Genomic DNA, 27149 nt, shown 5'->3' with positions numbered 1-27149 from the left:
AAATTCCTGCTGGCTCCCAATGGCAATTTCACTTTTACTTCTGACTATATAGCCTGACTCAGCTTGCTTGGCTGTAGAGCCAGTAATAAGGGTCCTAGCTTACAGTGACCTGATTCTGTGTAACTTCCGCGTGACCCTCCTGAAAAGTACGTGACTCCGCAAGGGATTTTCTTGTGAAGACAAGAGTTCTGAATAATGCGCACTTGAATGGAGACCAAAGACTAATCCAATCACAATCTGGAGGATCCGCTATGATGTCTGTCACAAACACCCGTTCTACATTCTGTCTGTGTGGACCGTTAAGGTAAAATAACGGCCTTTATTTAAGAGACAAAGGTTTACAGCTGAAGCATGGAATAACATTTCTACAGCATTGGAACCTGGGGGAGACCTGGGAGAAATGACATTCAGTGGGGCCTGGAGCTCATTGGACATTGCCATCTGGTTTTGACCAGCCAAGAGTCGAGCTCTGACTCTATACCCACTTAAAATCATCAATATAATGTAGCTGAGCAGGGTCTATCTGCTAAAAAAAGACAGCCACCGCTGTTGTGCAGCTAGGGCATGTCTTCTGGTGATGCAGCTGCGTGCTTTTGGAGGTGAACGCTATTCGGCGAGGAGCAAAGAAAATGGCAGTTGGTTCTTTGGGAGGGAACACGGAGAAGAGGTAAGGCTTCTTGGAGAAGTGTGGTAATATATGTCTCTGCCATTCAGCATTCTGCTGAATATTTCCGGATCCTTGCATTATTTAGTCTTTCTCACATTAATGACTGATGTGAAAGAGGGACTCCCCCCCCCCCCCCATTTCCAGGATTACCTGCGCATTATGCAAGAAGGAAAGCTCGGTTCAGTTAGGATATAGAAAGAACCCAAAAACATTCATGTCAATTGTTCAATGTTTAAAACGAGGGTGTGACAAAACCCAGAATTGAATCGGGGACCTTTAGTCTACGCTCTCCCAACTGAGCTATTTCGGCATCCGCGCAGCACATTGTCTTCTCCTGAAAGAACTGTTTTCAACTTTTTTTTTTTTCTATAGTTCCAACAGTGCGCTACGCTCGATCGAAACCCCAATGAATTGGAAAGAAACGTAGCAAGCCTTTTCTTTTGTTAGTAGATTTGTATTCAAAATTCATTTGCCGAAACCCGGGATCGAACCAGGGACCTTTAGATCTTCAGTCTAACGCTCTCCCAACTGAGCTATATCGGCCTCTGTCCTGGGGGTTTGCTGTCTCCCCGTTCACTAGTTGGGACATCTTTAGGCAAGGTGAAAATTCCCATGAGTCCAGAATGTACATAGGAGGGATGATTTTCTAATGAGTAGTTAATTGATTCCAAATAGCGTGCATGCGTGCGACATTCAGGGACTGAGGAAGCTAATCCCATGTCAGGATGGCCGAGCGGTCTAAGGCGCTGCGTTCAGGTCGCAGTCTCCTCTGGAGGTGTGGGTTCGAATCCCACTTCTGACAGTGGTTTGATTTTTTTTCCTGCTGGCGATAGCACCAGTGCAGAGAAATTCCTGCTGGCTCCCAATGGCAATTTCACTTTTACTTCTGACTATATAGCCTGACTCAGCTTGCTTGGCTGTAGAGCCAGTAATAAGGGTCCTAGCTTTCAGTGACCTGATTCTGTGTAACTTCCGCGTGACCCTCCTGAAAAGTACGTGACTCCGCAAGGGATTTTCTTGTGAAGACAAGAGTTCTGAATAATGCGCACTTGAATGGAGACCAAAGACTAATCCAATGACAATCTGGAGGATCCGCTATGATGTCTGTCACAAACACCCCTTCTACATTCTGTCTTTGTGGACCGTTAAGGAAAAATAACGGCCTTTATTGTAAGAGACAAAGGTTTACAGCTGAAGCATGGAATAACATTTCTACAGCATTGGAACCTGGGGGAGACCTGGGAGAAATGACATTCAGTGGGGCCTAGAGCTCATTGGACATTGCCATCTGCTTTTGACCAGCCAAGAGTCGAGCTCTGACTCTATACCCACTTAAAATCATCAATATAATGTAGCTGAGCAGGGTCTATCTGCTAAAAAAAGACAGCCACCGCTGTTGTGCACCTAGGACATGTCTTCTGGTGATGCAGCTGCGTGCTTTTAGAGGTGAACGCTATTCGGCGAGCAGCAAAGAAAATGGCAGCTGGTTCTTCGGGAGGGAACACGGAGAAGAGGTCAGGCTTCTTGGAGAAGTGTGGTAATATATGTCTCTGCCATTCAGCATTCTGCTGAATATTTCCGGATCCTTGCATTATTTAGTCTTTCTCACATTAATGACTGATGTGAAAGAGGGACTCCCCCCCCCATTTCCAGGATTACCTGCGCATTATGCTAGAAGGAAAGCTCGGTTCAGTTAGGATATAGAAAGAACCCAAAAACATTCATGTGAATTGTTCAATGTTTAAAACCAGGGTGTGACAAAACCCAGAATTGAATCGGGGACCTTTAGATCTTTAGTCTACGCTCTCCCAACTGAGCTATTTCGGCATCCGCGCAGCACATTGTCTTCTCCTGAAAGAACTGTTTTCAACCTTTTTTTTTTTTCTATAGTTCCAGCAGTGCGCTACGCTCAATCGAAACCCCAACGAATTGGAAAGAAACGTAGCAAGCCTTTTCTTTTGTTAGTGGATTTGTATTCAAAATTCATTTGCCGAAACCCGGGATCGAACCAGGGACCTCTAGATCTTCAGTGTAACGCTCTCCCAACTGAGCTATTTCGGCCTCTGTCCTGGGGTTTGCTGTCTTCCCGTTCACTAGTTGGGACAACTTTAGGCAAGGTGAAAATTCCCATGAGTCCAGAATGTACATAGGAGGGATGATTTCTAATGAGTAGTTAATTGATTCCAAATAGCGTGCATGCGCGCGACATTCAGGGACTGAGGAAACTAATCCCATGTCAGGATGGCCGAGCGGTCTAAGGCGCTGCGTTCAGGTCGCAGTCTCCTCTGGAGGTGTGGGTACGAATCCCACTTCTGACAGTGGTTTGATTTTTTTCCTGCTGGCGATAGCACCAGTGCAGAGAAATTCCTGCTGGCTCCCAATGGCAATTTCACTTTTACTTCTGACTATATAGCCTGACTCAGCTTGCTTGGCTGTAGAGCCTGTAATAAGGGTCCTAGCTTACAGTGACCTGATTCTGTGTAACTTCCGCGTGACCCTCCTGAAAAGTACGTGACTCCGCAAGGGATTTTCTTGTGAAGACAAGAGTTCTGAATAATGCGCACTTGAATGGAGACCAAAGACTAATCCAATGACAATCTGGAGGATCCGCTATGATGTCTGTCACAAACACCCCTTCGACATTCTGTCTGTGTGGACCGTTAAGGTAAAATAACGGCCTTTATTGTAAGATACAAAGGTTTACAGCTGAAGCATGGAATAACATTTCTACAGCATTGGAACCTGGGAGAAATGACATTCAGTGGGGCCTGGAGCTCATTGGACATTGCCATCTGCTTTTGACCAGCCAAGAGTCGAGCTCTGACTCTATACCCACTTAAAATCATCAATATAATGTAGCTGAGCAGGGTCTATCTGCTAAAAAAAGACAGCCACCGCTGTTGTGCACCTAGGACATGTCTTCTGGTGATGCAGCTGCGTGCTTTTGGAGGTGAACGCTATTCGGCGAACAGCAAAGAAAATGGCAGCTGGTTCTTCAGGAGGGAACACGGAGAAGAGGTAAGGCTTCTTGGAGAAGTGTGGTAATATATGTCTCTGCCATTCAGCATTCTGCTGAATATTTCCGGATCCTTGCATTATTTAGTCTTTCTCACATTAATGACTGATGTGAAAGAGGGACTCCCCCCCCCCCCCCCCATTTCCAGGATTACCTGCGCATTATGCAAGAAGGAAAGCTCGGTTCAGTTAGGATATAGAAAGAACCCAAAAACATTCATGTCAATTGTTCAAAGTTTAAAACGAGGGTGTGACAAAAACCAGATTTGAATCGGGGACCTTTAGATTTTTAGTCTACGCTCTCCCAACTGAGCTATTTCGGCATCCGCGCAGCACATTGTCTTCTCCTGAAAGAACTGTTTTCAACCTTTTTTATTTTTCTATAGTTCCAGCAGTGCGCTACGCTCGATCGAAACCCCAACGAATTGGAAAGAAACGTAACAAGCCTTTTCTTTTGTTAGTGGATTTGTATTCAAAATTCATTTGCCGAAACCCGGGATCGAACCAGGGACCTTTAGATCTTCAGTCTAACGCTCTCCCAACTGAGGTATTTCGGCCTCTGTCCTGGGGTTTGCTGTCTCCCCGTTCACTAGTTGGGACATCTTTAGGCAAGGTGAACATTCCCATGAGTCCAGAATGTACATAGGAGGGATGATTTTCTAATGAGTAGTTAATTGATTCCAAATAGCGTGCATGCGCGCGACATTCAGGGACTGAGGAAACTAATCCCATGTCAGGATGGCCGAGCGGTCTAAGGCGCTGTGTTCAGGTTGCAGTCTCCTCTGGAGGCGTGGGTTCGAATCCCACTTCTGACACTGGTTTGATTTTTTTCCTGCTGGCGATAGCACCAGTGCAGAGAAATTCCTGCTGGCTCCCAATGGCATTTTCACTTTTACTTCTGACTATATAGCCTGACTCAGCTTGCTTGGCTGTAGAGCCAGTAATAAGGGTCCTAGCTTTCAGTGACCTGATTCTGTGTAACTTCCGCGTGACCCTCCTGAAAAGTACGTGACTCCGCAAGGGATTTTCTTGTGAAGACAAGAGTTCTGAATAATGCACACTTGAATGGAGACCAAAGACTAATCCAATCACAATCTGGAGGATCCGCTATGATGTCTGTCACAAACACCCCTTCTACATTCTGTCTGTGTGTGGACCGTTAAGGTAAAATAACGGCCTTTATTGTAAGAGACAAAGGTTTACAGCTGAAGCATGGAATAACATTTCTACAGCATTGGAACCTGGGGGAGACCTGAGAGAAATGACATTCAGTGGGGCCTGGAGCTCATTGGACATTGCCATCTGGTTTTGACCAGCCAAGAGTCGAGCTCTGACTATATACCCACTTAAAATCATCAATATAATGTAGCTGAGCAGGGTCTATCTGCTAAAAAAAGACAGCCACCGCTGTTGTGCACCTAGGACATGTCTTCTGGTGATGCAGCTGCGTGCTTTTGGAGGTGAACGCTATTCGGCGAGTAGCAAAGAAAATGGCAGCTGGTTTTTCAGGAGGGAACACGGAGAAGAGGTAAGGCTTCTTGGAGAAGTGTGGTAATATATGTCTCTGCCATTCAGCATTCTGCTGAATATTTCCGGATCCTTGCATTATTTAGTCTTTCTCACATTAATGACTGATGTGAAAGAGGGACTCCCCCCCCCCCCCCCCCCCCCCCCCATTTCCAGGATTACCTGCGCATTATGCAAGAAGGAAAGCTCGGTTCAGTTAGGATATAGAAAGAACCCAAAACCTTCATGTCAATTGTTCAATGTTTAAAACGAGGGTGTGACAAATCCCAGAATTGAATCGGGGACCTTTAGATCTTTAGTCTACGCTCTCCCAACTGAGCTATTTCGGCATCCGCGCAGCACATTGTCTTCTCCTGAAAGAACTGTTTTCAACCTTTTTTTTTTTTTCTATAGTTCCAGCAGTGCGCTACGCTCGATCGAAACCCCAACGAATTGGAAAGAAACGTAGCAAGCCTTTTCTTTTGTTAGTGGATTTGTATTCAAAATTCATTTGCCGAAACCCGGGATCGATCCAGGGACCTTTGAGATCTTCAGTCTAACGCTTTCACAACTGTGTTATTTCGGCCTCTGTCCTGGGGTATGCTGTCTCCCCGTTCACTAGTTGGGACATCTTTAGGCAAGGTGAAAATTCCCATGAGTCCAGAATGTACATAGGAGGGATGATTTTCTAATGAGTAGTTAATTGATTCCAAATAGCGTGCATGCGCGCGACATTCAGGGACTGAGGAAACTAATCCCATATCAGGATGGCCGAGCGGTCTAAGGCGCTGCGCTCAGGTCGCAGTCTCCTCTGGAGGCGTAAGTTCGGATCCCACTTCTGACAGTGGTTTGATTTTTTTCCTGCTGGCGATAGCACCAGTGCAGAGAAATTCCTGCTGGCTCCCAATGGCAATTTCACTTTTACTTCTGACTATATAGCCTGACTCAGCTTGCTTGGCTGTAGAGCCAGTAATAAGGGTCCTAGCTTTCAGTGACCTGATTCTGTAACTTCCGCGTGACCCTCCTGAAAAGTACGTGACTCCGCAAGGGATTTTCTTGTGAAGACAAGAGTTCTGAATAATGCGCACTTGAATGGAGACCAAAGACTAATCCAATCACAATCTGGAGGATCCGCTATGATGTCTGTCACAAACACCCCTTCTACATTCTGTCTGTGTGGACCGTTAAGGTAAAATAACGGCCTTTATTGTAAGAGACAAAGGTTTACAGCTGAAGCATGGAATAACATTTCTACAGCATTGGAACCTGGGGGATACCTGGGAGAAATGACATTCAGTGGGGCCTGGAGCTCATTGGACATTGCCATCTGGTTTTGACCAGCCAAGAGTCGAGCTCTGACTCTATACCCACTTAAAATCATCAATATAATGTAGCTGAGCAGGGTCTATCTGCTAAAAAAAGACAGCCACCGCTGTTGTGCACCTAGGACATGTCTTCTGGTGATGCAGCTGCGTGCTTTTGGAGGTGAACGCTATTCGGCGAGCAGCAAAGAAAATGGCAGCTGGTTCTTCGGGAGGGAACACGGAGAAGAGGTAAGGCTTCTTGGAGAAGTGTGGTAATATATGTCTCTGCCATTCAGCATTCTGCTGAATATTTCCGGATCCTTGCATTATTTAGTCTTTCTCACATTAATGACTGATGTGAAAGAGGGACTCCCCCCCCCCCCCATTTCCAGGATTACCTGCGCATTATGCAAGAAGGAAAGCTCGGTTCAGTTAGGATATAGAAAGAACCCAAAAACATTCATGTCAATTGTTCAAAGTTTAAAACGAGGGTGTGACAAAAACCAGATTTGAATCGGGGACCTTTAGATTTTTAGTCTACGCTCTCCCAACTGAGCTATTTCAGCCTCTGTCCTGGGGTTTGCTGTCTCCCCGTTCACTAGTTGGGACATCTTTAGGCAAGGTGAAAATTCCCATGAGTACAGAATGTACATAGGAGGGATGATTTTCTAATGAGTAGTTAATTGATTCCAAATAGCGTGCATGCGCGCGACATTCAGGGACTGAGGAAACTAATCCCATGTCAGGATGGCCGAGCGGTCTAAGGCGCTGCGTTCAGGTCGCAGTCTCCTCTGGAGGCGTGGGTTCGAATCCTACTTCTGACAGTGGTTTGATTTTTTTCCTGCTGGCGATAGCACCAGTGCAGAGAAATTCCTGCTGGCTCCCAATGGCAATTTCACTTTTACTTCTGACTATATAGCCTGACTCATCTTGCTTGGCTGTAGAGCCAGTAATAAGGGTCCTAGCTTTCAGTGACCTGATTCTGTGTAACTTCCGCGTGACCCTCCTGAAAAGTACGTGACTCCGCAAGGGATTTTCTTGTGAAGACAAGAGTTCTGAATAATGCGCACTTGAATGGAGACCAAAGACTAATCCAATCACAATCTGGAGGATCCGCTATGATGTCTGTCACAAACACCCCTTCTACATTCTGTCTGTGTGGACCGTTAAGGTAAAATAACGGCCTTTATTGTAAGAGACAAAGGTTTAAAGCTGAAGCATGGAATAACATTTCTACAGCATTGGAACCTGGGGGAGACCTGGGAGAAATGACATTCAGTGGGGCCTGGAGCTCATTGGACATTGCCATCTGCTTTTGACCAGCCAAGAGTCGAGCTCTGACTCTATACCCACTTAAAATCATCAATATAATGTAGCTGAGCAGGGTCTATCTGCTAAAAAAAGACAGCCACCGCTGTTGTGCACCTAGGACATGTCTTCTGGTGATGCAGCTGCGTGCTTTTGGAGGTGAACGCTATTCGTCGAGCAGCAAAGAAAATGGCAGCTGGTTCTTCGGGAGGGAACACGGAGAAGAGGTAAGGCTTCTTGGAGAAGTGTGGTAATATATGTCTCTGCCATTCAGCATTCTGCTGAATATTTCCGGATCCTTGCATTATTTAGTCTTTCTCACATTAATGACTGATGTGAAAGAGGGACTCCCCCCCCCCCATTTCCAGGATTACCTGCGCATTATGCAAGAAGGAAAGCTCGGTTCAGTTAGGATATAGAAAGAACCCAAAAACATTCATGTCAATTGTTCAATGTTTAAAACGAGGGTGTGACAAAACCCAGAATTAAATCGGGGACCTTTAGATCTTTAGTCTACGCTCTCCCAACTGAGCTATTTCGGCATCCGCGCAGCACATTGTCTTCTCCTGAAAGAACTGTTTTCAACCTTTTTTTTTTTCTATAGTTCCAGCAGTGCGCTACGCTCGATCGAAACCCCAACGAATTGGAAAGAAACGTAGTAAGCCTTTTCTTTTGTTAGTGGATTTGTATTCAAAATTCATTTGCTGAAACCCGGGATCGAACCAGGGACCTTTGAGATCTTCAGTCTAACGCTCTCCCAACTGAGGTATTTCGGCCTCTGTCCTGGGGTTTGCTGTCTCCCCGTTCACTAGTTGGGACATCTTTAGGCAAGGTGAACATTCCCATGAGTCCAGAATGTACATAGGAGGGATGATTTTCTAATGAGTAGTTAATTGATTCCAAATAGCGTGCATGCGCGCGACATTCAGGGACTGAGGAAACTAATCCCATGTCAGGATGGCCGAGCGGTCTAAGGCGCTGCGTTCAGGTTGCAGTCTCCTCTGGAGGCGTGGGTTCGAATCCCACTTCTGACACTGGTTTGATTTTTTTCCTGCTGGCGATAGCACCAGTGCAGAGAAATTCCTGCTGGCTCCCAATGGCAATTTCACTTTTACTTCTGACTATATAGCCTGACTCAGCTTGCTTGGCTGTAGAGCCAGTAATAAGGGTCCTAGCTTACAGTGACCTGATTCTGTGTAACTTCCGCGTGACCCTCCTGAAAAGTACGTGACTCCGCAAGGGATTTTCTTGTGAAGACAAGAGTTCTGAATAATGCACACTTGAATGGAGACCAAAGACTAATCCAATCACAATCTGGAGGATCCGCTATGATGTCTGTCACAAACACCCCTTCTACATTCTGTCTGTGTGGACCGTTAAGGTAAAATAACGGCCTTTATTGTAAGAGACAAAGGTTTACAGCTGAAGCATGGAATAACATTTCTACAGCATTGGAACCTGGGGGAGACCTGGGAGAAATGACATTCAGTGGGGCCTGGAGCTCATTGGACATTGCCATCTGGTTTTGACCAGCCAAGAGTCGTGCTCTGACTCTATACCCACTTAAAATCATCAATATAATGTAGCTGAGCAGGGTCTATCTGCTAAAAAAAGACAGCCACCGCTGTTGTGCACCTAGGACATGTCTTCTGGTGATGCAGCTGCGTGCTTTTGGAGGTGAACGCTATTCGGCGAGCAGCAAAGAAAATGGCAGCTGGTTTTTCAGGAGGGAACACGGAGAAGAGGTAAGGCTTCTTGGAGAAGTGTGGTAATATATGTCTCTGCCATTCAGCATTCTGCTGAATATTTCCGGATCCTTGCATTATTTAGTCTTTCTCACATTAATGACTGATGTGAAAGAGGGACTCCCCCCCCCCCCCCATTTCCAGGATTACCTGCGCATTATGCAAGAAGGAAAGCTCGGTTCAGTTAGGATATAGAAAGAACCCAAAAACATTCATGTCAATTGTTCAATGTTTAAAACGAGGGTGTGACAAAACCCAGAATTAAATCGGGGACCTTTAGATCTTTAGTCTACGCTCTCCCAACTGAGCTATTTCGGCATCCGCGCAGCACATTGTCTTCTCCTGAAAGAACTGTTTTCAACCTTTTTTTTTTTTCTATAGTTCCAGCAGTGCGCTACGCTCGATCGAAACCCCAACGAATTGGAAAGAAACGTAGCAAGCCTTTTCTTTTGTTAGTGGATTTGTATTCAAAATTCATTTGCCGAAACCCGGGATCGAACCAGGGACCTTTAGATCTTCAGTCTAACGCTCTCCCAACTGAGCTATTTCGGCCTCTGTCCTGGGGTTTGCTGTCTCCCCGTTCACTAGTTGGGACATCTTTAGGCAAGGTGAAAATTCCCATGAGTACAGAATGTACATAGGAGGGATGATTTTCTAATGAGTAGTTAATTGATTCCAAATAGCGCGCATGCGCGCGGCATTCAGGGACTGAGGAAACTAATCCCATGTCAGGATGGCCGAGCGGTCTAAGGCGCTGCGTTCAGGTCGCAGTCTCCTCTGGAGGCGTGGGTTCGAATCCCACTTCTGACAGTGGTTTGATTTTTTTCCTGCTGGCGATAGCACCAGTGCAGAGAAATTCCTGCTGGCTCCCAATGGCAATTTCACTTTTACTTCTGACTATATAGCCTGACTCAGCTTGCTTGGCTGTAGAGCCAGTAATAAGGGTCCTAGCTTTCAGTGACCTGATTCTGTGTAACTTCCGCGTGACCCTCCTGAAAAGTACGTGACTCCGCAAGGGATTTTCTTGTGAAGACAAGAGTTCTGAATAATGCGCACTTGAATGGAGACCAAAGACTAATCCAATGACAATCTGGAGGATCCGCTATGATGTCTGTCACAAACACCCCTTCTACATTCTGTCTGTGTGGACCGTTAAGGTAAAATAACGGCCTTTATTGTAAGAGACAAAGGTTTACAGCTGAAGCATGGAATAACATTTCTACAGCATTGGAACCTGGGGGAGACCTGGGAGAAATGACATTCAGTGGGGCCTGGAGCTCATTGGACATTGCCATCTGGATTTGACCAGCCAAGAGTCGAGCTCTGACTCTATACCCACTTAAAATCATCAATATAATGTAGCTGAGCAGGGTCTATCTGCTAAAAAAAGACAGCCACCGCTGTTGCGCACCTAGGACATGTCTTCTGGTGATGCAGCTGCGTGCTTTTGGAGGTGAACGCTATTGGGCGAGCAGCAAAGAAAATGGCAGCTGGTTCTTCGGGAGGGAACACGGAGAAGAGGTAAGGCTTCTTGGAGAAGTGTGGTAATATATGTCTCTGCCATTCAGCATTCTGCTGAATATTTCCGGATCCTTGCATTATTTAGTCTTTCTCACATTAATGACTGATGTGAAAGAGGGACTTCCCCCCCCATTTCCAGGAATACCTGCGCATTATGCAAAAAGGAAAGCTCGGTTCAGTTAGGATATAGAAAGAACCCAAAAACATTCATGTCAATTGTTCAATGTTTAAAACGAGGGTGTGACAAAACCCAGAATTGAATCGGGGACCTTTAGATCTTTAGTCTACGCTCTCCCAACTGAGCTATTTCGGCATCCGCGCAGCACATTGTCTTCTCCTGAAAGAACTGTTTTCAACCTATTTTTTTTTTCTATAGTTCCAGCAGTGCGCTACGCTCGATCGAAACCCCAACGAATTGGAAAGAAACGTAGCAAGCCTTTTCTTTTGTTAGTGGATTTGTATTCAAAATTCATTTGCCGAAACCCGGGATCGAACCAGGGACCTTTAGATCTTCAGTCTAACGCTCTCCCAACTGAGCTATTTCGGCCTCTGTCCTGGGGTTTGCTGTCTCCCCGTTCACTAGTTGGGACATCTTTAGGCAAGGTGAAAATTCCCATGAGTATAGAATGTACATAGGAGGGATGATTTTCTAATGAGTAGTTAATAGAGATGAGCGAACAGTGTTCTATCGAACACATGTTCGATCGGATATCAGGGTGTTCGCCATGTTCGAATCGAATCGAACACCGCGTGGAAAAGTGTGCCAAAATTCGATTCCCCTCCCACCTTCCCTGGCGCCTTTTTTGCACCAATAACAGCGCAGGGGAGGTGGGACAGGAACTACGACACCGGGGGCATTGAAAAAAATTGGAAAAAGTTATTGGCTGCCGAAATCAGGTGACCTCCATTTTAGACGAATAGTGGATTTCAAATCCGGGTCATATGAGAATGTGAACTTTGTGACTATGAGACAGGGATAGCTGTACAGGCAGGGATAGCTAGGGATAACCTTTATTTAGGGGGGAATGTTATTAGAAATAACTTTTTGGGGCTCTATCGGGTGTGTAATTGTGATTTTTGTGAGATAAACTTTTTCCCATAGGGATGCATTGGCCAGCGTTGATTGGCCAGAGTACGGAACTCGACCAATCAGCGCTGGCTCTGCTGGAGGAGGCGGAGTCTAAGATCGCTCCACACCAGTCTCCATTCAGGTCCGACCTTAGACTCCGCCTCCTCCAGCAGAGCCAGCGCTGATTGGCCGAATTCCGTACTCTGGCCAATCAGCACTGGCTAATGCATTGTATTGGCGTGATGAAGCAGTGCTGAATGTGTGTGCCAATCAGCGCTGGCCAATGCATTCTATTAGCTTGATGAAGCAGAGTGTGCACAAGGGTTCAAGCGCACCCTCGGCTCTGATGTAGCAGAGCCGAGGCTGCACAAGGGTTCAAGCGCACCCTCGGCTCTGATGTAGCAGAGCCGAGGGTGCACTTGAACCCTTGTGCACCCTCGGCTCTGCTACATCAGAGCCGAGGGTGCGCTTGAACCCTTGTGCACCCTCGGCTCTGCTACATCAGAGCCGAGGGTGCGCTTGAACCCTTGTGCACCCTCGGCTCTGCTACATCAGAGCCGAGGGTGCGCTTGAACCCTTGTGCACACTCTGCTTCATCAAGCTAATAGAATGCATTGGCCAGCGCTGATTGGCCAATGCATTCTATTAGCCCGATGAAGTAGAGCTGAATGTGTGTTTTAAGCACACACATTCAGCACTGCTTCATCACGCCAATACAATGCATTAGCCAGTGCTGATTGGCCAGAGTACGGAATTCGGCCAATCAGCGCTGGCTCTGCTGGAGGAGGCGGAGTCTAAGGTCGGACCTGAATGGAGACTGGTGTGGAGCGATCTTAGACTCCGCCTCCTCCAGCAGAGCCAGCGCTGATTGGTCGAGTTCCGTACTCTGGCCAATCAGCGCTGGCCAATGCATTCTATTAGCCCGTTGAAGTAGAGCTGAATGTGTGTGCTTAGCACACACATTCAGCTCTACTTCATCGGGCTAATAGAATGCATTGGCCAATCAGCGCTGGCCAATGCATTCTATTAGCGTGAACTGAGCTTGCACAGGGGTTCTAGTGCACCCTCGGCTCTGCTACATCAGATTGCTACATCTGATGTAACAGTGCCGAGTGTGCATCAGATGTGTAGTTGAGCAAAACTGACTCAGCACTGCTAAGTCTCTGCATTCGCATAGGAATGCATTGGCCAGCCTTCGGCCAATCAGCGCTGGCTCTGCCGGAGGAGGCGGAGTCTAAGGTCGGACATGAATGGAGACTGGTGTGGAGCGATCTTAGACTCCGCCTCCTCCAGCAGAGCCAGCGCTGATTGGTCGAGTTCCGTACTCTGGCCAATCAGCACTGGCCAATGCATTTCTATGGGGAAAAGTTAGCTTGCGAAAATCGCAAACTGACAGGGATTTCCATGAAATAAAGTGACTTTTATGCCCCCAGACATGCTTCCCATGCTGTCCCAGTGTCATTCCAGGGTGTTGGTATCATTTCCTGGGGTGTCATAGTGGACTTGGTGACCCTCCAGACACGAATTTGGGTTTCCCCCTTAACGAGTTTATGTTCCCCATTGACTATAATGGGGTTCGAAACCCATTCGAACACTCGAACAGTGAGCGGCTGTTCGAATCGAATTTCGAACCTCGAACATTTTAGTGTTCGCTCATCTCTAGTAGTTAATTGATTCCAAATAGCGTGCATGCGCGCGACATTCAGGGACTGAGGAAACTAATCCCATGTCAGGATGGCCGAGCGGTCTAAGGCGCTGCGTTCAGGTCGCAGTCTCCTCTGGAGACGTGGGTTCGAATCCCACTTCTGACAGTGGTTTGATTTTTTTCCTGCTGGCGATAGCACCAGTGCAGAGAAATTCCTGCTGGCTCCCAATGGCAATTTCACTTTTACTTCTGACTATATAGCCTGACTCAGCTTGCTTGGCTGTAGAGCCAGTAATAAGGGTCCTAGCTTACAGTGACCTGATTCTGTGTAACTTCCGCGTGACCCTCCTGAAAAGTACGTGACTCCGCAAGGGATTTTCTTGTGAAGACAAGAGTTCTGAATAATGCGCACTTGAATGGAGACCAAAGACTAATCCAATCACAATCTGGAGGATCCGCTATGATGTCTGTCACAAACACCCCTTCTACATTCTGTCTGTGTGGACCGTTAAGGTAAAAGAACGGCCTTTATTGTAAGAGACAAAGGTTTACAGCTGAAGCATGGAATAACATTTCTACAGCATTGGAACCTGGGGGAGACCTGGGAGAAATGACATTCAGTGGGGCCTGGAGCTCATTGGACATTGCCATCTGGTTTTGACCAGCCAAGAGTCGAGCTCTGACTCTATACCCACTTAAAATCATCAATATAATGTAGCTGAGCAGGGTCTATCTGCTAAAAAAAGACAGCCACCGCTGTTGTGCACCTAGGACATGTCTTCTGGTGATGCAGCTGCGTGCTTTTGGAGGTGAACGCTATTCAGCGAGCAGCAAAGAAAATGGCAGCTGGTTCTTCGGGAGGGAACACGGAGAAGAGGTAAGGCTTCTTGGAGAAGTGTGGTAATATATGTCTCTGCCATTCAGCATTCTGCTGAATATTTCCGGATCCTTGCATTATTTAGTCTTTCTCACATTAATGACTGATGTGAAAGAGGGACTTCCCCCCCATTTCCAGGATTACCTGCGCATTATGCAAGAAGGAAAGCTCGGTTCAGTTAGGATATAGAAAGAACCCAAAAACATTCATGTCAATTGTTCAATGTTTAAAACGAGGGTGTGACAAAACCCAGAATTGAATCGGGGACCTTTAGATTTTTAGTCTACGCTCTCCCAACTGAGCTATTTCGGCATCCGCGCAGCACATTGTCTTCTCCTGAAAGAACTGTTTTCAACCATTTTTTTTTCTATAGTTCCAGCAGTGCGCTACGCTCGATCGAAACCCCAACGAATTGGAAAGAAACGTAACAAGCCTTTTCTTTTGTTAGTGGATTTGTATTTAAAATTCATTTGCCGAAACCCGGGATAGAACCAGGGACCTTTAGATCTTCAGTCTAACGCTCTCCCAACTGAACTATTTCGGCCTCTGTCCTGGGGTTTGCTGTCTCCCCGTTCACTAGTTGGGACATCTTTAGGCAAGGTGAAAATTCCCATGAGTACAGAATGTACATAGGAGGGATGATTTTCTAATGAGTAGTTAATTGATTCCAAATAGCGTGCATGCGCGCGACATTCAGGGACTGAGGAAACTAATCCCATGTCAGGATGGCCGAGCGGTCTAAGGCGCTGCGTTCAGGTCGCAGTCTCCTCTGGAGGCGTGGGTTCGAATCCCACTTCTGACAGTGGTTTGATTTTTTTCCTGCTGGCGATAGCACCAGTGCAGAGAAATTCCTGCTGGCTCCCAATGGCAATTTCACTTTTACTTCTGACTATATAGCCTGACTCAGCTTGCTTGGCTGTAGAGCCAGTAATAAGGGTCCTAGCTTACAGTGACCTGATTCTGTGTAACTTCCGCGTGACCCTCCTGAAAAGTACGTGACTCCGCAAGGGATTTTCTTGTGAAGACAAGAGTTCAGAATAATGCGCACTTGAATGGAGACCAAAGACTAATCCAATCACAATCTGGAGGATCCGCTATGATGTCTGTCACAAACACCCCTTCTACATTCTGTCTGTGTGGACCGTTAAGGTAAAAGAACGGCCTTTATTGTAAGAGACAAAGGTTTACAGCTGAAGCATGGAATAACATTTCTACAGCATTGGAACCTGGGGGAGACCTGGGAGAAATGACATTCAGTGGGGCCTGGAGCTCATTGGACATTGCCATCTGGTTTTGACCAGCCAAGAGTCGAGCTCTGACTCTATACCCACTTAAAATCATCAATATAATGTAGCTGAGCAGGGTCTATCTGCTAAAAAAAGACAGCCACCGCTGTGGTGCACCTAGGACATGTCTTCTGGTGATGCAGCTGCGTGCTTTTGGAGGTGAACGCTATTGGGCGAGCAGCAAAGAAAATGGCAGCTGGTTCTTCGGGAGGGAACACGGAGAAGAGGTAAGGCTTCTTGGAGAAGTGTGGTAATATATGTCTCTGCCATTCAGCATTCTGCTGAATATTTCCGGATCCTTGCATTATTTAGTCTTTCTCACATTAATGACTGATGTGAAATAGGGACTCCCCCCCCCCCATTTCCAGGATTACCTGCGCATTATGCAAGAAGGAAAGCTCGGTTCAGTTAGGATATAGAAAGAACCCCAAAACATTCATGTCAATTGTTCAATGTTTAAAATGAGGGTGTGACAAAACCCAGAATTGAATCGGGGACCTTTAGATCTTTAGTCTACGCTCTCCCAACTGAGCTATTTCGGCATCCGCGCAGCACATTGTCTTCTCCTGAAAGAACTGTTTTCAACCTTTTTTTTTTTTCTATAGTTCCAGCAGCGCGCTACGCTCGATCGAAACCCCAACGAATTGGAAAGAAACGTAGCAAGCCTTTTCTTTTGTTAGTGGATTTGTATTCAAAATTCATTTTCCGAAACCCAGGATCGAACCAGGGACCTTTAGATCTTCAGCCTAACGCTCTCCCAACTGAGCTATTTTGGCCTCTGTCCTGGGGTTTGCTGTCTCCCCGTTCACTAGTTGGGACATCTTTAGGCAAGGTGAAAATTCCCATGAGTACAGAATGTACATAGGAGGGATGATTTTCTAATGAGTAGTTAATTGATTCCAAATAGCGTGCATGCGCGCGACATTCAGGGACTGAGGAAACTAATCCCATGTCAGGATGGCCGAGCGGTCTAAGGCGCTGCGTTCAGGTCGCAGTCTCCTCTGGAGGCGTGGGTTCGAATCCCACTTCTGACAGTGGTTTGATTTTTTTCCTGCTGGCGATAGCACCAGTGCAGAGAAATTCCTGCTGGCTCCCAATGGCAATTTCACTTTTACTTCTGACTATATAGCCTGACTCAGCTTGCTTGGCTGTAGAGCCAGTAATAAGGGTCCTAGCTTTCAGTGACCTGATTCTGTGTAACTTCCGCGTGACCCTCCTGAAAAGTATGTGACTCCGCAAGGGATTTTCTTGTGAAGACAAGAGTTCTGAATAATGCGCACTTGAATGGAGACCAAAGACTAATCCAATGACAATCTGGAGGATCCGCTATGATGTCTGTCACAAACACCCCTTCTATATTCTGTCTGTGTGGACCGTTAAGGTAAAATAACGGCCTTTATTTAAGAGACAAAGGTTTACAGCTGAAGCATGGAATAACATTTCTACAGCATTGGAACCTGGGGGAGACCTGGGAGAAATGACATTCAGTGGGGCCTGGAGCTCATTGGACATTGCCATCTGGTTTTGACCAGCCAAGAGTCGAGCTCTGACTCTATACCCACTTAAAATCATCAATATAATGTAGCTGAGCAGGATCTATCTGCTAAAAAAAGACAGCCACCGCTGTTGTGCACCTAGGACATGTCTTCTGGTGATGCAGCTGCGTGCTTTTGGAGGTGAACGCTATTGGGCGAGCAGCAAAGAAAATGGCAGCTGGTTCTTCGGGAGGGAACACGGAGAAGAGGTAAGGCTTCTTGGAGAAGTGTGGTAATATATGTCTCTGCCATTCAGCATTCTGCTGAATATTTCCGGATCCTTGCATTATTTAGTCTTTCTCACATTAATGACTGATGTGAAAGAGGGACTCCCCCCCCCCCATTTCCAGGATTACCTGCGCATTATGCAAGAAGGAAAGCTCGGTTCAGTTAGGATATAGAAAGAACCCAAAAACATTCATGTCAATTGTTTAATGTTTAAAACGAGGGTGTGACAAAACCCAGAATTGAATCGGGGACCTTTAGATCTTTAGTCTACGCTCTCCCAACTGAGCTATTTCGGCATCCGCGCAGCACATTGTCTTCTCCTGAAAGAACTGTTTTCAACCATTTTTTTTTTCTATAGTTCCAGCAGTGCGCTACGCTCGATCGAAACCCCAACGAATTGGAAAGAAACGTAGCAAGCCTTTTCTTTTGTTAGTGGATTTGTATTTAAAATTCATTTGCCGAAACCCGGGATCGAACCAGGGACCTTTAGATCTTCAGTCTAACGCTCTCCCAACTGAGCTATTTCGGCCTCTGTCCTGGGGTTTGCTGTCTCCCCGTTCACTAGTTGGGACATCTTTAGGCAAGGTGAAAATTCCCATGAGTACAGAATGTACATAGGAGGGATGATTTTCTAATGAGTAGTTAATTGATTCCAAATAGCGTGCATGCGCGCGACATTCAGCGACTGAGGAAACTAATCCCATGTCAGGATGGCCGAGCGGTCTAAGGCGCTGCGTTCAGGTCGCAGTCTCCTCTGGAGGCGTGGGTTCGAATCCCACTTCTTACAGTGGTTTGATTTTTTTCCTGCTGGCGATAGCACCAGTGCAGAGAGATTCCTGCTGGCTCCCAATGGCAATTTCACTTTTACTTCTGACTATATAGCCTGACTCAGCTTGCTTGGCTGTAGAGCCAGTAATAAGGGTCCTAGCTTACAGTGACCTGATTCTGTGTAACTTCCGCGTGACCCTCCTGAAAAGTACGTTACTCCGCAAGGGATTTTCTTGTGAAGACAAGAGTTCTGAATAATGCGCACTTGAATGGAGACCAAAGACTAATCCAATCACAATCTGGAGGATCCGCTATGATGTCTGTCACAAACACCCCTTCTACATTCTGTCTGTGTGGACCGTTAAGGTAAAATAACGGCCTTTATTTAAGAGACAAAGGTTTACAGCTGAAGCATGGAATAACATTTCTACAGCATTGGAACCTGGGAGAAATGACATTCAGTGGGGCCTGGAGCTCATTGGACATTGCCATCTGGTTTTGACCAGCCAAGAGTCGAGCTCTGACTCTATACCCACTTAAAATCATCAATATAATGTAGCTGAGCAGGGTCTATCTGCTAAAAAAAGACAGCCACCGCTGTTGTGCACCTAGGACATGTCTTCTGGTGATGCAGCTGCGTGCTTTTGGAGGTGAACGCTATTGGGCGAGCAGCAAAGAAAATGGCAGCTGGTTCTTCGGGAGGGAACACGGAGAAGAGGTAAGGCTTCTTGGAGAAGTGTGGTAATATATGTCTCTGCCATTCAGCATTCTGCTGAATATTTCCGGATCCTTGCATTATTTAGTCTTTCTCACATTAATGACTGATGTGAAAGAGGGACTTCCCCCCCATTTCCAGGATTACCTGCGCATTATGCAAGAAGGAAAGCTCGGTTCAGTTAGGATATAGAAAGAACCCAAAAACATTCATGTCAATTGTTTAATGTTTAAAACGAGGGTGTGACAAAACCCAGAATTGAATCGGGGACCTTTAGTCTACGCTCTCCCAACTGAGCTATTTCGGCATCCGCGCAGCACATTGTCTTCTCCTGAAAGAACTGATTTCAACCTTTTTTTTTTTTCTATAGTTCCAGCAGCGCGCTACGCTCGATCGAAACCCCAACGAATTGGAAAGAAACGTAGCAAGCCTTTTCTTTTGTTAGTGGATTTGTATTTAAAATTCATTTGCCGAAACCCGGGATCGAACCAGGGACCTTTAGATCTTCAGTCTAACGCTCTCCCAACTGAGCTATTTCGGCTTCTGTCCTGGGGTTTGCTGTCTTCCCGTTCACTAGTTGGGACATCTTTAGGCAAGGTGAAAATTCCCATGAGTACAGAATGTACATAGGAGGGATGATTTTCTAATGAGTAGTTAATTGATTCCAAATAGCGTGCATGCGCGCGACATTCAGGGACTGAGGAAACTAATCCCATGTCAGGATGGCCGAGCGGTCTAAGGCGCTGCGTTCAGGTCGCAGTCTCCTCTGGAGGCGTGGGTTCGAATCCCACTTCTGACAGTGGTTTGATTTTTTTCCTGCTGGCGATAGCACCAGTGCAGAGAAATTCCTGCTGGCTCCCAATGGCAATTTCACTTTTACTTCTGACTATATAGCCTGACTCAGCTTGCTTGGCTGTAGAGCCAGTAATAAGGGTCCTAGCTTACAGTGACCTGATTCTGTGTAACTTCCGCGTGACCCTCCTGAAAACTACGTTACTCCGCAAGGGTTTTTTCTTGTGAAGACAAGAGTTCTGAATAATGCGCACTTGAATGGAGACCAAAGACTAATCCAATGACAATCTGGAGGATCCGCTATGATGTCTGTCACAAACACCCCTTCTACATTCTGTCTTTGTGGACCGTTAAGGTAAAATAACGGCCTTTATTGTAAGAGACAAAGGTTTACAGCTGAAGCATGGAATAACATTTCTACAGCATTGGAACCTGGGGGAGACCTGGGAGAAATGACATTCAGTGGGGCCTGGAGCTCATTGGACATTGCCATCTGGTTTTGACCAGCCAAGAGTCGAGCTCTGACTCTATACCCACTTAAAATCATCAATATAATGTAGCTGAGCAGGGTCTATCTGCTAAAAAAAGACAGCCACCGCTGTTGTGCACCTAGGACATGTCTTCTGGTGATGCAGCTGCGTGCTTTTGGAGGTGAACGCTATTCAGCGAGCAGCAAAGAAAATGGCAGCTGGTTCTTCGGGAGGGAACACGGAGAAGAGGTAAGGCTTCTTGGAGAAGTGTGGTAATATATGTCTCTGCCATTCAGCATTCTGCTGAATATTTCCGGATCCTTGCATTATTTAGTCTTTCTCACATTAATGACTGATGTGAAAGAGGGACTTCCCCCCCCCCCATTTCCAGGATTACCTGCGCATTATGCAAGAAGGAAAGCTCGGTTCAGTTAGGATATAGAAAGAACCCAAAAACATTCATGTCAATTGTTCAATGTTTAAAACGAGGGTGTGACAAAACCCAGAATTGAATCGGGGACCTTTAGTCTACGCTCTCCCAACTGAGCTATTTCGGCATCCGCGCAGCACATTGTCTTCTCCTGAAAGAACTGTTTTCAACCATTTTTTTTTTCTATAGTTCCAGCAGTGCGCTACGCTCGATCGAAACCCCAACGAATTGGAAAGAAACGTAGCAAGCCTTTTCTTTTGTTAGTGGATTTGTATTTAAAATTCATTTGCCGAAACCCGGGATCGAACCAGGGACCTTTAGATCTTCAGTCTAACGCTCTCCCAACTGAGCTATTTCGGCCTCTGTCCTGGGGTTTGCTGTCTCCCCGTTCACTAGTTGGGACATCTTTAGGCAAGGTGAAAATTCCCATGAGTACAGAATGTACATAGGAGGGATGATTTTCTAATGAGTAGTTAATTGATTCCAAATAGCGTGCATGCGCGCGACATTCAGGGACTGAGGAAACTAATCCCATGTCAGGATGGCCGAGCGGTCTAAGGCGCTGCGTTCAGGTCGCAGTCTCCTCTGGAGGCGTGGGTTCGAATCCCACTTCTGACAGTGGTTTGATTTCTTTCCTTCTGGCGATAGCACCAGTGCAGAGAAATTCCTGCTGGCTCCCAATGGCAATTTCACTTTTACTTCTGACTATATAGCCTGACTCAGCTTGCTTGGCTGTAGAGCCAGTAATAAGGGTCCTAGCTTACAGTGACCTGATTCTGTGTAACTTCCGCGTGACCCTCCTGAAAAGTACGTTACTCCGCAAGGGATTTTCTTGTGAAGACAAGAGTTCTGAATAATGCACACTTGAATGGAGACCAAAGACTAATCCAATCACAATCTGGAGGATCCGCTATGATGTCTGTCACAAACACCCCTTCTACATTCTGTCTGTGTGGACCGTTAAGGTAAAATAACGGCCTTTATTGTAAGAGACAAAGGTTTACAGCTGAAGCATGGAATAACATTTCTACAGCATTGGAACCTGGGGGAGACCTGGGAGAAATGACATTCAGTGGGGCCTGGAGCTCATTGGACATTGCCATCTGGTTTTGACCAGCCAAGAGTCGAGCTCTGACTCTATACCCACTTAAAATCATCAATATAATGTAGCTGAGCAGGGTCTATCTGCTAAAAAAAGACAGCCACCGCTGTGGTGCACCTAGGACATGTCTTCTGGTGATGCAGCTGCGTGCTTTTGGAGGTGAACGCTATTGGGCGAGCAGCAAAGAAAATGGCAGCTGGTTCATCGGGAGGGAACACGGAGAAGAGGTAAGGCTTCTTGGAGAAGTGTGGTAATATATGTCTCTGCCATTCAGCATTCTGCTGAATATTTCCGGATCCTTGCATTATTTAGTCTTTCTCACATTAATGACTGATGTGAAAGAGGGACTTCCCCCCCCATTTCCAGGATTACCTGCGCATTATGCAAGAAGGAAAGCTCGGTTCAGTTAGGATATAGAAAGAACCCCAAAACATTCATGTCAATTGTTCAATGTTTAAAATGAGGGTGTGACAAAACCCAGAATTGAATCGGGGACCTTTAGATCTTTAGTCTACGCTCTCCCAACTGAGCTATTTCGGCATCCACGCAGCACATTGTCTTCTCCTGAAAGAACTGTTTTCAACCTTTTTTTTTTTTCTATAGTTCCAGCAGCGCGCTACGCTCGATCGAAACCCCAACGAATTGGAAAGAAACGTAGCAAGCCTTTTCTTTTGTTAGTGGATTTGTATTCAAAATTCATTTTCCGAAACCCAGGATCGAACCAGGGACCTTTAGATCTTCAGTCTAACGCTCTCCCAACTGAGCTATTTCGGCGTCTGTCCTGGGGTTTGCTGTCTCCCCGTTCACTAGTTGGGACATCTTTAGGCAAGGTGAAAATTCCCATGAGTACAGAATGTACATAGGAGGGATGATTTTCTAATGAGTAGTTAATTGATTCCAAATAGCGTGCATGCGCGCGACATTCAGGGACTGAGGAAACTAATCCCATGTCAGGATGGCCGAGCGGTCTAAGGCGCTGCGTTCAGGTCGCAGTCTCCTCTGGAGGCGTGTGTTCGAATCCCACTTCTGACAGTGGTTTGATTTTTTTCCTGCTGGCGATAGCACCAGTGCAGAGAAATTCCTGCTGGCTCCCAATGGCAATTTCACTTTTACTTCTGACTATATAGCCTGACTCAGCTTGCTTGGCTGTAGAGCCAGTAATAAGGGTCCTAGCTTACAGTGACCTGATTCTGTGTAACTTCCGCGTGACCCTCCTGAAAAGTACGTGACTCCGCAAGGGATTTTCTTGTGAAGACAAGAGTTCTGAATAATGCGCACTTGAATGGAGACCAAAGACTAATCCAATGACAATCTGGAGGATCCGCTATGATGTCTGTCACAAACACCCCTTCTACATTCTGTCTGTGTGGACCGTTAAGGTAAAATAACGGCCTTTATTTAAGAGACAAAGGTTTACAGCTGAAGCATGGAATAACATTTCTACAGCATTGGAACCTGGGGGAGACCTGGGAGAAATGACATTCAGTGGGGCCTGGAGCTCATTGGACATTGCCATCTGGTTTTGACCAGCCAAGAGTCGAGCTCTGACTCTATACCCACTTAAAATCATCAATATAATGTAGCTGAGCAGGGTCTATCTGCTTAAAAAAGACAGCCACCGCTGTTGTGCACCTAGGACATGTCTTCTGGTGATGCAGCTGCGTGCTTTTGGAGGTGAACGCTATTGGGCGAGCAGCAAAGAAAATGGCAGCTGGTTCTTTGGGAGGGAACACGGAGAAGAGGTAAGGCTTCTTGGAGAAGTGTGGTAATATATGTCTCTGCCATTCAGCATTCTGCTGAATATTTCCGGATCCTTGCATTATTTAGTCTTTCTCACATTAATGACTGATGTGAAAGAGGGACTCCCCCCCCCCCCCCCCTATTTCCAGGATTACCTGCGCATTATGCAAGAAGGAAAGCTCGGTTCAGTTAGGATATAGAAAGAACCCCAAAACATTCATGTCAATTGTTTAATGTTTAAAACGAGGGTGTGAAAAAACCCAGAATTGAATCGGGGACCTTTAGATCTTTAGTCTACGCTCTCCCAACTGAGCTATTTCGGCATCCGCGCAGCACATTGTCTTCTCCTGAAAGAACTGTTTTAAATTATTTTTTTTTCTATAGTTCCAGCAGTGCGCTACGCTCGATCGAAACCCCAACGAATTGGAAAGAAACGTAGCAAGCCTTTTCTTTTGTTAGTGGATTTGTATTTAAAATTCATTTGCCGAAACCCGGGATCGAACCAGGGACCTTTAGATCTTCAGTCTACGCTCTCCCAACTGAGCTATTTCGGCCTCTGTCCTGGGGTTTGCTGTCTCCCCGTTCACTAGTTGGGACATCTTTAGGCAAGGTGAAAATTCCCATGAGTACAGAATGTACATAGGAGGGATGATTTTCTAATGAGTAGTTAATTGATTCCAAATAGCGTGCATGCGCGCGACATTCAGGGACTGAGGAAACTAATCCCATGTCAGGATGGCCGAGCGGTCTAAGGCGCTGCGTTCAGGTCGCAGTCTCCTCTGGAGGCGTGTGTTCGAATCCCACTTCTGACAGTGGTTTGATTTTTTTCCTGCTGGCGATAGCACCAGTGCAGAGAAATTCCTGCTGGCTCCCAATGGCAATTTCACTTTTACTTCTGACTATATAGCCTGACTCAGCTTGCTTGGCTGTAGAGCCAGTAATAAGGGTCCTAGCTTACAGTGACCTGATTCTGTGTAACTTCCGCGTGACCCTCCTGAAAAGTACGTGACTCCGCAAGGGATTTTCTTGTGAAGACAAGAGTTCTGAATAATGCGCACTTGAATGGAGACCAAAGACTAATCCAATCACAATCTGGAGGATCCGCTATGATGTCTGTCACAAACACCCCTTCTACATTCTGTCTGTGTGGACCGTTAAGGTAAAAGAACGGCCTTTATTGTAAGAGACAAAGGTTTACAGCTGAAGCATGGAATAACATTTCTACAGCATTGGAACCTGGGGGAGACCTGGGGGAAATGACGTTCAGTGGGGCCTGGAGCTCATTGGACATTGCCATCTGGTTTTGACCAGCCAAGAGTCGAGCTCTGACTCTATACCCACTTAAAATCATCAATATAATGTAGCTGAGCAGGGTCTATCTGCTAAAAAAAGACAGCCACCGCTGTTGTGCACCTAGGACATGTCTTCTGGTGATGCAGCTGCGTGCTTTTGGAGGTGAATGCTATTCGGCGAGCAGCAAAGAAAATGGCAGCTGGTTCTTCGGGAGGGAACACGGAGAAGAGGTAAGGCTTCTTGGAGAAGTGTGGTAATATATGTCTCTGCCATTCAGCATTCTGCTGAATATTTCCGGATCCTTGCATTATTTAGTCTTTCTCACATTAATGACTGATGTGAAAGAGGGACTCCCCCCCCCCCCATTTCCAGGATTACCTGCGCATTATGCAAGAAGGAAAGCTCGGTTCAGTTAGGATATAGAAAGACCCCAAAAACATTCATGTCAATTGTTTAATGTTTAAAACGAGGGTGTGACAAAACCCAGAATTGAATCGGGGACCTTTAGATCTTTAGTCTACGCTCTCCCAACTGAGCTATTTCGGCATCCGCACAGCACATTGTCTTCTCCTGAAAGAACTGTTTTCAACTATTTTTTTTTTCTATAGTTCCAGCAGTGCGCTACGCTCGATCGAAACCCCAACGAATTGGAAAGAAACGTAGCAAGCCTTTTCTTTTGTTAGTGGATTTGTATTTAAAATTCATTTGCCGAAACCCGGGATCGAACCAGGGACCTTTAGATCTTCAGTCTAACGCTCTCCCAACTGAGCTATTTCGGCCTCTGTCCTGGGGCTTGCTGTCTCCCCGTTCACTAGTTGGGACATCTTTAGGCAAGGTGAAAATTCCCATGAGTACAGAATGTACATAGGAGGGATGATTTTCTAATGAGTAGTTAATTGATTCCAAATAGCGTGCATGCGCGCGACATTCAGGGACTGAGGAAACTAATCCCATGTCAGGATGGCCGAGCGGTCTAAGGCGCTGCGTTTAGGTCGCAGTCTCCTCTGGAGGCGTGGGTTCGAATCCCACTTCTGACAGTGGTTTGATTTTTTTCCTGCTGGCGATAGCGCCAGTGCAGAGAAATTCCTGCTGGCTCCCAATGGCAATTTCACTTTTACTTCTGACTATATAGCCTGACTCAGCTTGCTTGGCTGTAGAGCCAGTAATAAGGGTCCTAGCTTACAGTGACCTGATTCTGTGTAACTTCCGCGTGACCCTCCTGAAAACTACGTTACTCCGCAAGGGATTTTCTTGTGAAGACAAGAGTTCTGAATAATGCGCACTTGAATGGAGACCAAAGACTAATCCAATCACAATCTGGAGGATCCGCTATGATGTCTGTCACAAACACCCCTTCTACATTCTGTCTGTGTGGACCGTTAAGGTAAAATAACGGACTTTATTTAAGAGACAAAGGTTTACAGCTGAAGCATGGAATAACATTTCTACAGCATTGGAACCTGGGGGAGACCTGGGAGAAATGACATTCAGTGGGGCCTGGAGCTCATTGGACATTGCCATCTGGTTTAGACCAGCCAAGAGTCGAGCTCTGACTCTATACCCACTTAAAATCATCAATATAATGTAGCTGAGCAGGGTCTATCTGCTAAAAAAAGACAGCCACCGCTGTTGTGCACCTAGGACATGTCTTCTGGTGATGCAGCTGCGTGCTTTTGGAGGTGAACGCTATTCGGCTAGCAGCAAAGAAAATGGCAGCTGGTTCTTCGGGAGGGAACACGGAGAAGAGGTAAGGCTTCTTGGAGAAGTGTGGTAATATATGTCTCTGCCATTCAGCATTCTGCTGAATATTTCCGGATCCTTGCATTATTTAGTCTTTCTCACATTAACGACTGATGTGAAAGAGTGACTCCCCCCCCCCCCCTTCCATTTCCAGGATTACCTGCGCATTATGCAAGAAGGAAAGCTCGGTTCAGTTAGGATATAGAAAGAACCCAAAAACATTCATATTAATTGTTCAATGTTTAAAACGAGTCAAAACCCGGAGACTAACCAGGGGACCTTTAGATCTTTAGTCTACGCTCTCCCAACTGAGCTATTTCGGCCTCCGGCGCAGCTCATTGTCTTCTGCTGAAAGAACTGTTTTCATACTTTTTTTTTTCTATAGATTCAGTA

At 46.1% G+C, this 27149-nt stretch overlaps 23 non-coding genes across 23 annotated transcripts; 15 read left to right on the top strand and 8 right to left on the bottom strand.

Moving 5' to 3' along the window:
- Positions 1–1137: 1137 nt before the first annotated feature.
- On the bottom strand, positions 1138–1210 carry TRNAF-GAA (transfer RNA phenylalanine (anticodon GAA)). The gene has a single exon. It is a non-coding gene; the product is annotated as a tRNA-Phe (tRNA).
- A 176-nt stretch (positions 1211–1386) lies between these two features.
- TRNAL-CAG (transfer RNA leucine (anticodon CAG)) lies at positions 1387–1469 on the top strand. The gene has a single exon. It is a non-coding gene; the product is annotated as a tRNA-Leu (tRNA).
- Positions 1470–2902: 1433 nt separating this feature from the next.
- Positions 2903–2985, top strand: TRNAL-CAG (transfer RNA leucine (anticodon CAG)). Its single transcript has one exon. It is a non-coding gene; the product is annotated as a tRNA-Leu (tRNA).
- A 1181-nt stretch (positions 2986–4166) lies between these two features.
- On the bottom strand, positions 4167–4239 carry TRNAF-GAA (transfer RNA phenylalanine (anticodon GAA)). The gene has a single exon. It is a non-coding gene; the product is annotated as a tRNA-Phe (tRNA).
- Positions 4240–4414: 175 nt separating this feature from the next.
- Positions 4415–4497, top strand: TRNAL-CAG (transfer RNA leucine (anticodon CAG)). Its single transcript has one exon. It is a non-coding gene; the product is annotated as a tRNA-Leu (tRNA).
- A 2736-nt stretch (positions 4498–7233) lies between these two features.
- On the top strand, positions 7234–7316 carry TRNAL-CAG (transfer RNA leucine (anticodon CAG)). The gene has a single exon. It is a non-coding gene; the product is annotated as a tRNA-Leu (tRNA).
- Positions 7317–8751: 1435 nt separating this feature from the next.
- TRNAL-CAG (transfer RNA leucine (anticodon CAG)) lies at positions 8752–8834 on the top strand. Its single transcript has one exon. It is a non-coding gene; the product is annotated as a tRNA-Leu (tRNA).
- A 1190-nt stretch (positions 8835–10024) lies between these two features.
- Positions 10025–10097, bottom strand: TRNAF-GAA (transfer RNA phenylalanine (anticodon GAA)). Its single transcript has one exon. It is a non-coding gene; the product is annotated as a tRNA-Phe (tRNA).
- A 175-nt stretch (positions 10098–10272) lies between these two features.
- On the top strand, positions 10273–10355 carry TRNAL-CAG (transfer RNA leucine (anticodon CAG)). Its single transcript has one exon. It is a non-coding gene; the product is annotated as a tRNA-Leu (tRNA).
- A 1185-nt stretch (positions 10356–11540) lies between these two features.
- Positions 11541–11613, bottom strand: TRNAF-GAA (transfer RNA phenylalanine (anticodon GAA)). Its single transcript has one exon. It is a non-coding gene; the product is annotated as a tRNA-Phe (tRNA).
- Positions 11614–13863: 2250 nt separating this feature from the next.
- On the top strand, positions 13864–13946 carry TRNAL-CAG (transfer RNA leucine (anticodon CAG)). Its single transcript has one exon. It is a non-coding gene; the product is annotated as a tRNA-Leu (tRNA).
- Positions 13947–15376: 1430 nt separating this feature from the next.
- TRNAL-CAG (transfer RNA leucine (anticodon CAG)) lies at positions 15377–15459 on the top strand. Its single transcript has one exon. It is a non-coding gene; the product is annotated as a tRNA-Leu (tRNA).
- A 1435-nt stretch (positions 15460–16894) lies between these two features.
- TRNAL-CAG (transfer RNA leucine (anticodon CAG)) lies at positions 16895–16977 on the top strand. The gene has a single exon. It is a non-coding gene; the product is annotated as a tRNA-Leu (tRNA).
- Positions 16978–18162: 1185 nt separating this feature from the next.
- TRNAF-GAA (transfer RNA phenylalanine (anticodon GAA)) lies at positions 18163–18235 on the bottom strand. The gene has a single exon. It is a non-coding gene; the product is annotated as a tRNA-Phe (tRNA).
- Positions 18236–18410: 175 nt separating this feature from the next.
- Positions 18411–18493, top strand: TRNAL-CAG (transfer RNA leucine (anticodon CAG)). The gene has a single exon. It is a non-coding gene; the product is annotated as a tRNA-Leu (tRNA).
- Positions 18494–19657: 1164 nt separating this feature from the next.
- On the bottom strand, positions 19658–19730 carry TRNAF-GAA (transfer RNA phenylalanine (anticodon GAA)). The gene has a single exon. It is a non-coding gene; the product is annotated as a tRNA-Phe (tRNA).
- A 175-nt stretch (positions 19731–19905) lies between these two features.
- On the top strand, positions 19906–19988 carry TRNAL-CAG (transfer RNA leucine (anticodon CAG)). The gene has a single exon. It is a non-coding gene; the product is annotated as a tRNA-Leu (tRNA).
- Positions 19989–21168: 1180 nt separating this feature from the next.
- Positions 21169–21241, bottom strand: TRNAF-GAA (transfer RNA phenylalanine (anticodon GAA)). The gene has a single exon. It is a non-coding gene; the product is annotated as a tRNA-Phe (tRNA).
- A 175-nt stretch (positions 21242–21416) lies between these two features.
- On the top strand, positions 21417–21499 carry TRNAL-CAG (transfer RNA leucine (anticodon CAG)). Its single transcript has one exon. It is a non-coding gene; the product is annotated as a tRNA-Leu (tRNA).
- A 1433-nt stretch (positions 21500–22932) lies between these two features.
- On the top strand, positions 22933–23015 carry TRNAL-CAG (transfer RNA leucine (anticodon CAG)). The gene has a single exon. It is a non-coding gene; the product is annotated as a tRNA-Leu (tRNA).
- Positions 23016–24452: 1437 nt separating this feature from the next.
- On the top strand, positions 24453–24535 carry TRNAL-CAG (transfer RNA leucine (anticodon CAG)). Its single transcript has one exon. It is a non-coding gene; the product is annotated as a tRNA-Leu (tRNA).
- A 1187-nt stretch (positions 24536–25722) lies between these two features.
- TRNAF-GAA (transfer RNA phenylalanine (anticodon GAA)) lies at positions 25723–25795 on the bottom strand. The gene has a single exon. It is a non-coding gene; the product is annotated as a tRNA-Phe (tRNA).
- A 175-nt stretch (positions 25796–25970) lies between these two features.
- TRNAL-UAG (transfer RNA leucine (anticodon UAG)) lies at positions 25971–26053 on the top strand. Its single transcript has one exon. It is a non-coding gene; the product is annotated as a tRNA-Leu (tRNA).
- Positions 26054–27149: the final 1096 nt, after the last annotated feature.

This window comes from Leptodactylus fuscus, chromosome 1, assembly GCF_031893055.1.
Source record: "Leptodactylus fuscus isolate aLepFus1 chromosome 1, aLepFus1.hap2, whole genome shotgun sequence".
Classification (NCBI taxonomy): domain Eukaryota; kingdom Metazoa; phylum Chordata; class Amphibia; order Anura; family Leptodactylidae; genus Leptodactylus; species Leptodactylus fuscus.
The sequence above is the reverse complement of the archived record's forward strand: the minus strand, read 5'-3'. Positions and strand labels throughout refer to the sequence as shown.